This window comes from Ambystoma mexicanum, chromosome 11 (assembly GCF_040938575.1).
Source record: "Ambystoma mexicanum isolate Mex_15411 chromosome 11, UKY_AmexF1_1, whole genome shotgun sequence".
NCBI lineage: Eukaryota > Metazoa > Chordata > Amphibia > Caudata > Ambystomatidae > Ambystoma > Ambystoma mexicanum.
Window position 1 is genome coordinate 7,251,757 of NC_090934.1, and position 12,670 is coordinate 7,264,426.

A 12,670-nucleotide genomic window follows, 5' to 3' on the forward strand; every position below is an offset into this window, starting at 1 on the left:
TGTTCTATATTTTGTGACCCATTTTGCATTAACCAAGTAGGGAGCCCACTTCACTTGTGACTTGTCAGCTCCAGACTGGTTTTATGATCTTCACAATCCATATTTGAGGGAAAGGTACACATGAGTTTCATGTAGAGTTTGTGCGTATTGTTGGGTCAATCTTACGGAATTGAATAGGTTGATAAGACTAGATCTAAAATCAAGCTTACGTGTGTGGCCTTGACTTTGCGCTACTATAGCAAAGAAGAGCCTTTTATCACTAGAGGAATAAAAAGAAAGAAGCGGAATCAAAATGACCAACCAGTTTTCAGAAGTGCTAATTTGTCCTGATCTTGCCTTTTTAATGCTCCTTATAATATCGCTAATGCTTTCTTGAAGTAACTTAAAATGCTCACAGGGCCCAAATTACTGTAAAGACACTCATCACTTTTCACCATCATCCTCTTTTCTGGGCAGGAAGCGGGATGATTCGCTTTCCCTCCATATGGACTTTCCCTCCATAGTTTCTATTGTGAGAAACCTGAGGGTGCCCTCACGTCTATTCCCCTTGGATCATGTGCGCAGGTGGCCAGGGAAGGGCCATTGCTTTTGGATATTAATCCTGGGGGTGGAGAAGCAAGGAAGGATCACCTGGGTGGAGGGTCCTCTGGGAGTGGGGGACCTTGGGTGATACTGACCAGCCCCTCCCTGGCCTTTCTAGGTTATTGTGATTCGGTTCTCCTTGTTTTTCAGACAGTACTGAGACGAAGAGACCACCTAGAGCAATGAAGGCTACACTCTTTTACCACTCTGGTACTGGGACGAGAAAGAAGCTTGTAGAGAGCAGTGAAGGTCGGGGCCGAATGGACATTCACACCTGCAGCCTGTAAAAGGGCTGCAGGCCTATAAAGTGAGATGAGCCCACCAGCTAAGAGAGTGACGAGGCCGATGGCTAAAGCAGTAGGAAGGCTTGTGTAAGCAGCAGGGAACCTTAATTGAAAAGCACGCCGAAACGTTGAGAGAGGCGGTCTCTGAAAGCTTGGTGTAGGAGCTGGGGCTCTGTGGAACAAACTGAACCTTCCGAAGGGAGCTGTGTGGAGAGGCTGTCCCTTTCCCCTGTGGTCGAGATGCACGTTCCCCTGTCGGGAAGGTGTCGCAGGAGTACCTGAGGGGCAGGATTTGGACCCCTGATGTGAAGAACAGAAGGCCATATGAATCACACCGCTGGCCAGCCTGTGAACACGACCAGTACGTTTTTAACATTGGGAAACCCAGCGTCCAAGCATTTGAACTTGTTTGTTCAAGGAATACTTTGAATCGGAGTGGTCATGTGTTTGAGGAAACTCTGTTTTGGTGGGGCTCTGAATTAATCCATTGTCAAATATTGAAATACTAGGAATACTTGGTATCAGAGTGGTCGCTTGTTAGAGGAACCATGTTCTCTAAAGTCTCTGAATATTGGGCATTTCATTTGAAGTGAATTTAAGAAATATTACTGAGCGGGTTGAAGGGAAAGTGTGTTTTGAGCGCAACTCGGGCCTATTGAATACTGAACTGAATGAAAACCTTAACAAGTGTTAGGCAAGATTGTATGCAGTACCCTTTGGGTGCACTACAACAACCTTGACCTCCTGGCAAAAGGAACCCAACCTTTGGTATAAGTCTGTGCTACACCGGTTGGTAGCGTGTTGAGCAGCCAGGCTCATCTCAAGAGGGGTCAATGCGAGCTGCAGGGGAGTTACACAAAGATTCACAGTCACAAGTTGTTGGGGAGAATTCTCAGAAATGTGCTAATTCCTCTACACCTCAGAGACCCCCCAGAAACTTTGCTGGATTTTGAGGACTTTACTTTTTAACCTGGAGAGAGTGAGACCCTTTTTCCCCCCACTCTCTCATATGTTTTAATGTGATTTTGTACACTATGTTTCTTCTGGTTATGGAGTCTGACAAACTCCATAGGCATCATCTTTTACATTGTGTCACAGCACCTTCAGTGCAGTGGCACAGGGAAGTCCTTTAGATTTCCCAAGGTTTAAATACCTTCTCTGGGATAAACTACTGTTTCCCAGCGCAGTAAAGTGAAAATGACTTTACTTACCTTGTGTAACTTTCTAGACCCAGCACACACTATCTTACCATAGGGTGCTGGAGGGGTTACTTAGTATCCCCTTTGTCTAGCTTCTGATGTAACATTTTATGTTACCCTTTCCTCGATGAATGGCTGGTGGCAGTGGTTTACTTTTTACTACCATTGAGTGTTTTTACCGCAGGCTGCGTTCGCAGCCACGGTAAAGCACCCATGGGTGCTATTTTTCTCAAAATGACCCCGTCTTCTTTTTTTGCCATTTCTTTGTGGAAAGATCCTTATTGAGATTTACTCTGCGCGCCAAATCAGGTTTGGTCCCTTTGTTCGTTTTACATTTAGCAGGATTCACGAGTGAAGCCCACCTCTGGCTCCAGGGTCTCTGGCGGGGCAGGAAGCGAGGGAGGGGCCCGAAACACCCGATTCTTAGTCTCCTAGGGGATAGGAATGCACTCTTAGGTCATTGTCCGGCTGGCTATCAGGCAAGGACAGCCACCCTGCTGGGTGACTTGACAGCTAGGTTGGAATGAATGGGAGAAACCTGCATAAAAGGCGAGTCTTTTTGGCTTGGAAGTCAGAGTTGACCAGTGGACGAAGGAATCCAAAGAAGAACTTGAAGAAGACGCCTGTTGCAACTCCTGGACCGTTCGTTTGCCCGGTGAAGCCCTACTGCTGTGCTGAAACTCCAAATTCGTATTGACAGAGAAGCCCCTGCAAGGACGACTTCTCCCTTTTGAGTGGTGTGACCAATCCACTCCAAAGTAAGCCACCCAGAGGGACATCCTGGTTGAAATTCCACTGCAGTTGCTGCTGGAACCGAATAGCCAGGGAGAGGAACACCAGATCGTGTGTATTGCTTTTAAGCTGGCCAAGAGCTCTAGGAAGATCCTCCCGACTCCCAGGAAGCCGGACTGACCGAGCTTGAGCCCTCTCAAGAAGTGCGGTCCCCAGATGCAAGGAAAGCCCATCTCGGCAGCCAGGAACCGTGGTGTTGCTATTTGCAGTAGATGGGGGACGGGGGACGGCAGCTGCCACCTGATCCAGTGGAGGGTGGGGGTCTGGGCTATGTCTCCTGAAACTAACCCTCCCATATCCAGCACTCTCATGGCCTCTTGTGATATATCCAGTCCTTTTGCAATGAAGAATGGGGAACTCGCCCTCTTTAATCCCACTCATCAATCATGTTCTGTTATGTAGTTTTATTACATGCCGAAAACCAGACCGGCATCAGGGCGTAGAAACATAAAACACACAGAACGAAACAAGTTACACTGAGCCTAGAGTGGTATAGCCGCGGGAGTATGTTAATAACTATTCAAACGGATGCGTTTTCAATCCGAAATGAAGCCAGGTTGCCGCCCAAGCATAGATTCATTGGAATTGTGTTCCAAAGGCAGGGTGCAATATACGGGAATGATTTCCCACTTGCATTTTTCCATTTGGGTCATGGACAGTTTAGCAGCATAGTCTTGTATGTTTGTAAGGTTTTAGCTGGTAGGTAGTACTTCGATTCTTTATGCATTCTGAGGCAGGGCCAGATACGGCTTTATGGGAGAGGACCGCTATTGTAAATGCTTTAACAGGGAGCCAATGAAAATTCCTTCGATGCAAGGTAATATGTTCGCCGCAAGGTACTTTTGGGGTTGTTTTACCATCGCAGAAATGTTAGAGGGAGAAAAGAGAGGATTATTTATTTGAAATCTTCTGCCTTTTCTCCCCCGAACATGACCGACTTGTCCAAACCCAATGTTCAACATGTCTGACTTTAGGTCCACAAGAGCACTATCGGTACTAAAGTGGGTCCTAAAGCCAGACTGTTTTCGATGAAGAACACTGGGATTCCAGAAATTCTTGGAATTGTTTCCTGGCAACTTTATCAAGAATTTCCAGAAAGAACAAAAGTTGAGTGATCGGTCAAAGATTGGTTATGCCATTAGGGTCTGTCCCCACTTTTTTTTTTATCAGTAAAGGCTTTTTGGGTTCGAGTACAATCCTCTTTAGGAGGTGGAAATGATCTGTTGTCTTGGGTTTTCAATATTCTTTAAAATTCTAAATAGTTATTTCGTTTTATTATTTGCCTTAATAATTTGGTTCTCATAATATGCTTTCTTTGCATTGTATATGGCGTTTTTATAGGTTTCCTTTAGTTCAATACAAATTTTATTACGAAGGTCAGATTTTGTCTTCATCCAAAGAAATTCAGCCTGTCTTTTTGCTTTTTGCTCTTGATTTCTTTTAAATCCTATAGTAAACCGGTCGCTATGGCAATTTGTATTTCTCACAAACCGGTTCTTCATAGGGGCAACCTGGTCTAACATTTTGTTCATAGATTTCTCAAAGACTTTAATTAGGAGCTCTGTTTTATCTCCATACGATGTACATTCCATCACTGAGGCTAAAACATTTGTCTGGTCCATTTCAGAAACCTTTTTATAATTTCATACATTTTCTTTAGTGGGACATGGCCTATATCCAGTTTTTGTTTACCAAAGGTTTGAAACAAAATATCACATCGATCTGACCATATACAGGGCTTGGTCTCTGTGATCACCCCTCGGATATCTCCTGCGGCGATCGAATCTAGAATTCTGCCTTTCAGATGAGTGGGCTCTGTGTATAAAATATCAAATTCATCACTATTCAGGAAGTGCTCAGGTTGCAGTGCCTCTTGTGCTTTGGGGTCCTGATACCACCTGTTGATATCAGCCCAGGTGTATTGGGGTACTTCCCTTTTGTTTAAAGACAGCAGAATGCGAGTTAACTCCTCATAAAAATGTGGTATATTATTAGGGGGTCTGTACAGCAACAAAGGATTAAGACCATTTGCTGGATCAAATTTTATTTTTAGATGCAACATCTTTCATCCATCGCAAGTACTAAAGACCTGATAGAAAGTTAACTCTTTCCTCATAATAATGGCTCCACCTCTGCCTTTAGAATTAGTGCGGTTATTGGGAGCTATATAATTCTCTGGTACTGCAATCTCCATAATGGAATCGCATGGTTCTTGTAACCAAGTTTCCGTGAAACAAAACCGGTTTAGTTAAGTGTCGAGAATATAACCCTGTATGTCTAAGGCATGCGTGTTTAAAGGCCTTGCATTCAGTAGTGCAGAATCATCCAGAACTCGTTCACCATTTAATACGACTGGAAATGGTTATTTAAGTTTTTGAAATCAATTCTCAAAAGTGAATTTCATCTCCCAGAATGACCAAAACTCTGGGTCGCGTATGGAGCGAGAGAAGCTACAACCCCAGCGAGTGTCCTAGTGGTTGCTCGCAAAGACCTGTGTTGGGGAATTTTAAAAGGCAACTGTAGTGGGGAATGGAGGACTGCTGCTGGCAGGAGAGAGACGCGTCTCTCTGTGAAGAAACTTAAGGCAGTTACCGGCGTGGTGGAGCCAGCAGCTCATCAATGAAGAAGAGGTGAGAAGGACATTCTGCGGGAACGCCAGAAGCCGATGAGAGACTCCTGGGCATTCACAGGTCAGAGAGAGCAGCGCTTTACTTATGGATCCCGGGGAGTAGCATGAAGTGGAAGCCGCGAGAGAAGAAGAAGAAATCAAGAAGAGATGGTTACAAGAAAGAAGCAGGCGGAGATGCTTCGTTGGTTGACCGCAGGAGAAATGAAGACACGAACAAGAGCTGGTGAGGCCACTCGGAGGCAGTGGGGACCTCGGGGCATGTCAGCGGCAACGCAAAGTGGTTAACGCACAAATAACTAAGAAAGAGAGAGCAAATTAACTTGATTGTAATAAGGGGATTAAGCAAGGAACAAACCCCAGATGTTATAAACATATGGGGGAAACCCCAAACCAGATAGTATATCCAAAGGACAGATTGACAAACCAAGTGTATATGCAACTTTGGGAAAGGGCAGAAGCCCCATGTGAATATATGCAACTTTGGGGGGAAAGCAGAAGCCCCAGGTGAATATATGCAACCTTGGGAAAGGGCACAAGCCCCATGTGAATATATGCAACTTTGGGGGGAAAGCAGAAGCCCCGTGTGAATATATGCAACTTTGGGAAAGGGCAGAAGCCCCATGTGAATATATGCAACTTTGGGGGGAAAGCAGAAGCCCCATGTGAATATATGCAGCTTTGGGAAAGGGCAGAAGCCCCATGTGAATATATGCAGCTTTGGGAAAGGGCAGAAGCCCCATGTGAATATATGCAACTTTGGGGGGAAAGCAGAAGCCCCATGTGAATATATGCAACTTTGGGGGGAAAGCAGAAGCCCCATGTGAATATATGCAGCTTTGGGAAAGGGCAGAAGCCCCATGTGAATATATGCAACTTTGGGGGGAAAGCAGAAGCCCCATGTGAATATATGCAACTTTGGGAAAGGTCAGAAGCCCCATGTGAATATATGCAACCTTGGGAAAGGGCACAAGCCCCATGTGAATATATGCAACTTTGGGAAAGGGCACAAGCCCCATGTGAATATATGCAACTTTGGGAAAAGGCACAAGCCCCATGTGAATATATGCAACTTTGGGAAAGGGCACAAGCCCCATGTGAATACAAGCAACTTTGGGAAAGGTCAGAAGCCCCATGTGAATATATGCAACTTTGGGGGGAAAGCAGAAGCCCCATGTGAATATATGCAACTTTGGGAAAGGGCACAAGCCCCATGTGAATATATGCAACTTTGGGAAAAGGCACAAGCCCCATGTGAATATATGCAACTTTGGGAAAGGGCACAAGCCCCATGTGAATACATGCAACTTTGGGAAAGGTCAGAAGACCCATGTGAATATATGCAACTTTGGGGGGAAAGCAGAAGCCCCGTGTGAATATATGCAACTTTGGGAAAGGGCACAAGCCCCGTGTGAATATATGCAACTTTGGGAAAGGGCACAAGCCCCATGTGAATACAAGCAACTTTGGGAAAGGTCAGAAGCCCCATGTGAATATCTGCAACCTTGGGAAAGGGCACAAGCCCCATGTGAATATATGCAACTTTGGGGGGGAAAGGGCACAAGCCCCATGTGAATATATGCAACTTTGGGAAAGGGCACAAGCCCCATGTGAATATATGCAACTTTGGGAAAGGGCACAAGCCCCATGTGAATATATGCAACTTTGGGAAAGGGCACAAGCCCCATGTGAATACAAGCAACTTTGGGAAAGGGCAGATGCCCCATGTGAATATATGCAACTTTGGGGGGAAAGCAGAAGCCCCGTGTGAATATGTGCAACTTTGGGGGGAAAGCAGAAGCCCCATGTGAATATATGCAACTTTGGGAAAGGGCACAAGCCCCATGTGAATACAAGCAACTTTGGGAAAGGTCAGAAGCCCCATGTGAATATATGCAACCTTGGGAAAGGGCACAAGCCCCATGTGAATATATGCAACTTTGGGGGGAAAGGTCAGAAGCCTCATGTGAATATAAGCAACTTTGGGAAAGGGCATAAGCCCTATGTGAATATATGCAACTTTGGGTGGAAAGCAGAAGCCCCATGTGAATATATGCAACTTTGGGAAAGGGCACAAGCCCCATGTGAATATATGCAACTTTGGGAAAGGGCATAAACCCCATGTGAATATATGCAACTTTGGGTGGAAAGCAGAAGCCCCATGTGAATATATGCAACTTTGGGAAAGGGCACAAGCCCCATGTGAATACAAGCAACTTTGGGAAAGGTCAGAAGCCCCATGTGAATATATGCAACTTTGGGGGGAAAGCAGAAGCCCCATGTGAATATATGCAAATTTGGGAAAGGGCACAAGCCCCATGTGAATATATGCAACTTTGGGAAAGGACACAAGCCCCATGTGAATATATGCAACTTTGGGGGGAAAGCAAAAGCCCCATGTGAATATGTAGACGGGTTAGGGTCGGAGCGGGCAAGGCCCACCCAAAATCTATAAATGCCCACTCAGCAGCGCTGTGTGCATTTACAGATATTAATGCCATTGCAGTGGGCCCAACTACATTAGCTTCAGGCCCCGCTTGGTAGACCATCCCGGCTATGCGTCTGTATATCTGGCCGCCACAAGAGTGTGAAAACAAGAAGCCTTAGCAGGAGAGTATACCAGGCAGTCGCAAGTGTGTGAAAACAAGGAGCCCTGGCAGTAGAGTATATTTATATTTAATTATGATTTACATGGTGTTGAAGAATGTGGGACACATCTTATGGCAGAGATAATACAATTTGAAAGTAACGTTCTTCTAATATTATTTAGAATGCCAAAATCACTTCCAATTGAAAACCTACTTCTGGAATTTGACATCCGGAGAATATCGACAGTAACCTTACTCTGGTTTATGAGAATCTGCTGGACCTAAATAATGGAACAGTCCTGGTTGAGATGTGCCAGGCCTATAAAAGAATATAGGAGCACGAGACATTTGGCACGCTTTGAAGTCTGTTGGCCAAACACAAATTCTGGACGGCAGGGTATGAATGCCAGCTAGAGAGGTCAATATAAAATGGGTTGAAATGCCGGGTAAAAGAAACGACACACCAGCGTGGGAGTGAAGCTGACTTTTTATGTTTTGCATCATCTGTTTAATGGTGCGCCTTTTTATCCGTTACTGGTTGGAATGCAATGATGTACCAAAATAATTGATGCCTATATTAATAGTGCTATAATAAGGCAGTATCGTCTGCTTAATTCAACAGCACTCAAGTTCTGGAAATGGAGGAAGCAAAAAGGGGAATACCACGGTCTGAGCACTTGTGTCGCCTTTGTGGGGAAATGGTCATCGAATCTGCGGAACATATAATGTGCCAGCGTGCCAGCTTAAACGCTATTGGGAGCACATACATGAACGCCTATTGTAATAAGATAAATTGTGATGATGCAAATTTGTTGTGGACCTTGTTGCTACAGGGCAAGGATAGTAATCTTGTATAATAATAATAATAATTAGGCATTTATATAGCGCTACGAACCCTCCGGTATCTGAGCGCTGCTTATTATTACCCACGGTGTGTGGTGTATATCATATGGCCAATTTTAATTTTGTATGTATGGAGATTTTAGGAGAATTGCCTCAAGGGATTTTTTCAGCGGAAATGCTGTATGAAGCAGAATTGATGCCTCTTTTATGTTTTTATGGTGTGTAACTATATAGGTGGCACTTTGCAGTTTGTGTTCGGTAAACTGTACCACTGCAGATTTCGGATACGGTTGGGCTTCCTTCACTCCTTGAGTTCTGCACTCTGGTGAGGGGACTCGAGCTCTGGGCGCCCTGCTTCTGGAGGGTCCTTGGGAGACTCCTGGAGCTTCTTGCCGGATCACAGACGTTGCACTGGACTATGGATTTCTCGACCCCTTGCACTCTTCTCCTGCAGCAGCAAAGAAGTACAGCCAGTTAATGAGGTGGTCCAGTGGATGTTCGTCTCAGGGTTAGTTGGTCTCACTAAACCAAGGGAAGAAGTCGTCCCTTCCAGAGCTTCTCTTGTCGATTTAGAAAAAGAGTTTCAGGAACCTCCCTCACTTCCTGGCCTTCCAGACACACTGGAGCCAGAGGCGGGTTTCAGTACTGAAGCCCAGCCAAAGGCAAAACTAACAAAGGGCTCAAAACCGGCTTGGTGCACGGAGTAAAACCCAAGCATTTGGACAAAATGGTCACCCGTGGGTGGTATACTGCAGCTGAGGATTCAGCTTGCGGTAGAAAAGCACAATGGTAGGAACATTAAACCATTGCCACCGGCCATTAAAAGTCAGAAGGGTATCATAAAAAATGTTACAAGAGTAGGCAGGATAGGGGGCTACCAAGTAACCCCCCAGAACTCCACATGGGATGGACCTACAAACAGTAGTTCACACAAGGTGAGATAGGTAAATACTATTTTAGACTAACCAATAGACATGAGAAATATCAACAATACTTTTCATAGGTGACTGCATCAGTAGTAGTTGCTCGCGCTTACAATTGTTACAGAAAATGACAGTAACAAGTTCCACAGCAGTGGCTCCGACCCACATTTGTTACAGTGAAATGACAGTTTCATTCATTTACAAAGTCACTCAGTCTGTAGGAAAGAAAAAGGGTTTTATTTAGTACACGTAGCAGCGCTTCAGTTCTCGGTAACACTTCCAGGCTTCTAGCAGCCCAGTCCCTAACTATTCAAGAGTTTATCGGAGTCCGTGTAGGATGGGAGCCAAGTCTTGTGCAGCAGCAGAAAGGCAACGTTCCCACTTTAGTTACTTTAAATAAAATGCTTTAGTAGGATAACCCAATTATTAAGGACCCTGCAAAGGACTCCCTAAAGGTGGACAGGCTGTTAAGCCTGGGCAGGAGGTATGGGTGGAAACCCAAACACCTGGTTTCGCACTCCAGTTACACTGGAGCGACTATTCGGCTTGAGGTAAATTCTACCTTGAGACCGACCTTACCTTAGGGTGGTTGAAGAAAATGCAGCTGGATCCTGTCCTGTGCAGCAGTGACAGACCTGGTCTCCTGATTCCTCAGTCTGATGACGAAAGGAAGGACTCAGAATGGCATGCCACAGCAGCAGTCGCGAGAAAGGACCCTCAGCAAGGATTTCTTCGGTCTCCCACGTCAATCTGCGGTTTTGCGCCTTTTTATCAGCTCCAACAGTGAACAGTTACTTGCTAGGTCGATCCACCTTGATCCTGCAGTCCTGTACTCTGGTGAGGGGACTTGGAGGAGTGGGATCGTGCCTCTGTAGGGCCAACTGGAGCTCACCAAAGTTCTGGGAGGATTTGTTCATGCAAAGATGTTGCACTGCAAATGGTCCCCTGGTATTTTGTGTTTCTCAGCCCTAGAAGGTCACAGCACCTCGGGGGGATGGCTGATCTGCAGTTCGTCTTGAGCCTGTTGGTCCCACCAGCCAAAGGGAAGGAGTCATCCTCTTCGGTGCTCCTCTGTCGATAAGAAAACAGGGTTAGGACAATAGGGGTCACTTCACTGTTCTGGGAAGGGTATGCTGGCGTCTCTGGTCGTCTTCAGCTTTGGTTCTTCTGTTCCAGTGATCGACTTGCCTTCTGCCTCAGGAAACACACCTTTTATTCGGATTTCCGATTCACTCCTCTGCAAACTCTGCCTGCAGTTTGCATAAAGGGACAGGTGGCTGTCCAATCAAGACTGCAGACCTCCATTGGTGGGAACTGGTTCCATTCAGGCACATCAGCAGACAAAGGACGGGAGTCTCGGGTCCTCCCCTACTTCCTATCATCACACACTGGAGCATAAGGGGGCTACACAAAGAGTTCTCGCCAAAGGCAAAACACACATTCAGACCTCCCCCTCCCAGAATGGTGGTGGAAGGGCTAACAAAAGAGAACCACTAGAAATGGCAAAAAAGAAAGCCACCATGTTAGGACATAGGTGACCTTTTTGTGCATAACCAGGACTGGGGCTACAGTCTGTGGTAGAAAATAGCACAAACGTTGGTAGAACACGTCCACTACCACCAGCCGTATCTATAGGGTTCTCTCTGTGAACCAAAACGCTGCAGGAGCAGAGAGAAGGGGGGTCCTATGTATCCACTTAGCACTCCACATAGGGTGGGGAACAAGGCCCCCCTCATTCAGCAGAGCAAGACATTGGTCCAGAAGTCCAGCAAAAAGTGCTGGAGGTCTCACTAGGGGAGGGGATTAAGCATAAAACTGATAATCTCCCCAACACTCTGTAGAAGGTACGTTAATCGTGTTAGTGATTGTTCTAAAGAAGAGACTGGATTGGTCGCCTGGGCTTGCTGGACGTTGGATTTCCTGCCCCTGGTTCAGATGGGTGGTGGCCAGGAGCTGCAGCTTCAAGGATTCTTCCAGTCTGGTCCAGCAGCAGAGTGCAACCCTTAGCGATGGAGAAATGCAAGAATCGCCAATGCAGCCCTGTTCACGATGCTTCACAGGACGGGGGAAGGTGAGTTCCAGCGATGCTCACATCACACAGATGGCGGCAGGCGTCCTTCCAGTTGCGGTTGTAGAAGTCTTTCCAAGACGGGATCTCTTGAACTAGGAATCTGAAATTCGGCAGGAAGGCGACTTGTGCCACAAACTGGAGACCACCAAATATCCAGCTGCAAATGCGCAACAGCAGCGGTTCTAGCGAGGTAGCCCACTGAAGAGCTGGACAGTCCACCGGGTGGCCCAGAGACGCTTCCATGGCTGGATCCTCAGATACGTAGTAACTAGTTGGTCCCACCAGTCCAGGGGTTTAAGCACCGCACAGGGCCTTCGCAGATCAGGTAGTCCAACAGGGCTTCACCCGGCGAGATGCAGGATGGGATGATGGTGGCTTCAGGATCTTTGGTGAACCACTCTTCTATAAGGGGATTGTTGGCTTCAACGTTACTCTGAAGCAATGGCTGCAGGAGTCATTATTATCCAAAATCCAGCGTTTAAGCAAGTCCAAGCCCACCAATTGTAAGGATCAGCACCATTCAAACAGCCAGAGGTTGTCCAATCAGGGACAACTATTGGTTTCACATATGTCCCACACGCAGAGTTCTGGCACCACAGATGACACACACACGCATGCTTTCCTGGGAAAGTGCCTGACCCTATATGGGATTTCCTGGCCTGGCACAGGCGGCAGCCAGAAGGGCAAACACCAATGTGGCCAAAGAACCAGCTATAATCTCATGGCGTGGCCATTTTAGGGCACTAGCCACGTTTAATGGCC

The 12,670-nt window shown here is 46.3% G+C and overlaps 1 protein-coding gene across 1 annotated transcript in view; it reads left to right on the forward strand.

Annotated features, from left to right (window-relative positions):
- GALE (UDP-galactose-4-epimerase) overlaps positions 1-12,670 on the forward strand; it is a 164,484-nt gene that overhangs the window by 101,141 nt on the left and 50,673 nt on the right. The window lies entirely within an intron of this gene.